Source organism: Acinonyx jubatus, chromosome E4, assembly GCF_027475565.1.
Source record: "Acinonyx jubatus isolate Ajub_Pintada_27869175 chromosome E4, VMU_Ajub_asm_v1.0, whole genome shotgun sequence".
NCBI classification, from domain to species: Eukaryota; Metazoa; Chordata; class Mammalia; order Carnivora; family Felidae; genus Acinonyx; species Acinonyx jubatus.
In genome coordinates, this window is record NC_069395.1 from 17,168,505 (window position 1) to 17,171,780 (window position 3,276).

General features: G+C 34.6%; 1 pseudogene; it reads right to left on the reverse strand.

Annotated features, from left to right (window-relative positions):
- Positions 1–2,139: 2,139 nt before the first annotated feature.
- LOC113603956 (60S ribosomal protein L36a-like) lies at positions 2,140–2,605 on the reverse strand (annotated as a pseudogene).
- Between the last annotated feature and the right edge of the window lie 671 nt (positions 2,606–3,276).

Here is a 3,276-nt window from a genome sequence, read left to right on the forward strand (position 1 = left end):
TAATTATGCATGCCTGACCTTTATATTCACTTGATTTCTAATAAATTTTTGTGAAAGACATAGTACTTATCCAAGCCTTATTTATTCAGGCTATTTAGTTGTATGGAACAGAGCATAAGCAAAGATGAATTTGAATATCTTAAAAATAGCACGATAGTAATAAGGATAACTAACATTTATTGAGCTTTGTGCCAAGGATTATGCTGAGAGCATCACACAAATCACTTTATGTAACCAAAAGGGGCTATTATCCTCTTGTAAACTTTGGTTTGGTTAAGTGAAGCAACAATGTTTGAGGGGCCATGACACTAATTAGTCCAATTTTGGCAGTCTCTCTCCAAAGTTTATATCCTTAATGTCATGTTCTTCTTGTGTTTTACTGATTTACCTTTATCTTGCATCTGGACTTCTCATTCAACATCCATTGAAGACAGTTCCTAAAATTAATACAATCAGGTGGACTCTTGTAATTAATTTCCTTGCCTTTACTCTTTGTCCTTTATTACATAAAATTGCATAGAATTGTATTATCCTTTACTCCCAGTCTTAAATTGTTTCTCATTTCTTATTGAACATCAGTCTAAATGTTTTAATGTGTAAGATCTTTCACAATATAATAATAATTTAGGTTTTCAAAACTTAATTCCAATTTTTCCTGCATAAAATCTTTACACATTTCACATGCACTTAAAATAGGGGTACTACAGGAAGGAAGGGCCAATTCTTTCAAATACTGTTACAACTCATATAATACTGTTCTCTGTGCTCTTCAGACACTAGCTCAAAATAGTAATCTTTTATTTTCTAGCTAGAAGTAATTTATCTTTTGTTTGATATTTGTGAATTAACTGTTCTCTTGTAAGTGTATTGCTCTAAACTTTTAATTTTGATGAAATTCAACAAGGATTTGGTAAATATCTGCTCAATTCAGAGGACTGTGTTAGGATATAAAAATACAAAGTTTTATCAGCCTCAAGTGTCAGAAATACCTAAATGTTATTTCAGTTTTACAGAAACAAAATGCCAATTGTGAATTTGGGAAAGGACACTAGGCATCATGTTTGTGACTATTACTTTAATATTATAAAGCGTCAGATTGAAAATTAGAAGTTTGTTGAATGGATATGTCACATTTTATTACACATTATTATTGGCAAGTCTCCAATGGCTCCTAGTATTTGGAACAAGATCCTGTAGTTCTATAATATGAGGAATGAGCTATACCAAAACTTAGCTGAAGAAAGAAGCCTGACAAAGTAAGATTAAATGCAGCAGATGATAATGTAACTCCCTGAAAGTCTTTTTCTCCACCCTCCAAATGTAGTTCTCTGTGCCTATTGGTGTGTCAACATATGGTTGTTTTGTTGGTTTCTACAAGCTGAATTTTGTGCTTCATCATAGTCATTTTATACCTACAGCTTATATCACCGGTCTGTAAGATTCTTTGCAAATAACCAGTTTGAGATATGAACATAGCTTATGAATTACAAGCTAATGTTTCTTCGTATGTGTATCTTTTTATAAATGAGGAAACCTTTCTTGTTTAAAAAAATGTTTATCTTTGGGAGAGAGAGAGACAGAGAGAGAGAGAGAGAGAGAGAGAGAGAGAGAGAGCGCGCGTGAGTGGGGGACGGACAGAGAGGGAGAGAGAGAAACCCAAGCAGGCTCCAGTGCTTTCAGCACATAATCCAACGTTGTGTTTGAACCCAAGAACTATGAGATCATGACCTGAGCTGAAATCAAGAGTCGGAAGCTTAACCAACTGAGCCACCCAGGTGCTCCAAATGAGGAAGCCTTTCTAAGAATTCTCAACAACTTTGCCTAAGTCTCATTGGCAGAAATGTTATACCAGCTACCTCAAAGTTAGTAACCAGTTAATATGGGGAACCATATTGTCCAGATTTGCCTAATCAGGACTTAGCTCTGAGCTTTTTAGAGGGTCATATTCCTTTTCCAACTATTTTAGAATAACCTTTCATAAATGATGAAACACTAGTCCCAAGTATTTTTAATATGTGCTTTTTTTCAAGCATAAATTTCCCTACAAGAGGAATTTTATTGATGACACTCATTTATTTCCCTCTCGAAAGACCAACTGCAACCAAATGAAGTGAACATAACCTGTAGATTTTATTTTCTTCATAATATAACAAAATATGAAGCTTGGAACTGGATCACTTGACTGTTTCTCTTCTTACCTCTTCATACTTCAAAATGCTTGTATCTCTTAATAGCCAGCATTCTCTTAGATCAGCAGTTGGGCTCAGCACATCCAAGCCTCAGTACAGTCTTCTTTATATTTTTTTTCCCTTCTTCTGGATAATTGGCTGAGCTTGCCCAACAAAGCCACTCTGCTCCCTGTCATAATGTCACTTTTCGTGGGCATAAAGAGAATCTTTGCCTTTCTTGTACCATGTCACTCTGTGGGTTGGTGCTTGCCACACTTCTCGCAGAAAGTCTGGTGGGTTTTAGGAACATTCACCATGGTTGTGAGAGCGCTATCAGCAAAGAAAGACAATATGTGCTTTTAAAAACAAAGATTTAATGATGACATTTTTAGATAAACAAGTCTGAGAATTCCCGTGCTAAGCAAAGTCAAATACTTTTCCTTCCTTCAGGCATTTTCAGAGGCTTTATTATACTAAATCACTTTGTGGAGAACATAACTGGAAGCCTTTTTTCTTTCTTTTTTTTTTTTTGTAAAGTTTTAACTAATTAATGTTTTAATTCCAGCATTGCTAACATCAGTGTTATATTAGTTTCAGGTGTACAATATAATGCTTCAACACTTCTATACATTACTCAGTACTCATCATAATAAGTATACCCTTTATTCCCCTTCACCCATTTCACCCATCACCCCACCCACCTACCCTCTGGTAACCTTAAGGTTGTTCTTCATAGTTAAACATCTGTTTTTTTCATTTTTTCTTTTTTCTTTGTCCATTTGTTTTATTTCTTAATTCTACATATGAGTGAAATCGTATAGTATTGGTCTTTCTCTGACCTTCTTATTATTTCACTTAGCATTATACCCTTTGGATCCATTATGTTGTTGCAAATGAAAAGTTTCCATTATTTTTTATGACTAATATCCCATTGTATACGTATACCACCTCTTTTGTGACCATTCATGTATCAATGGACACTTGGGTTGCTTCCATATCTTGGCTACTGTAAATAATGCTGCTTTAAATATAGAGGCACATGTATTTTTTTGAACTAGTGTTTTCCTACTCTTTCAGTAAATACCCTGTAGTGGAATTACTGGATCAT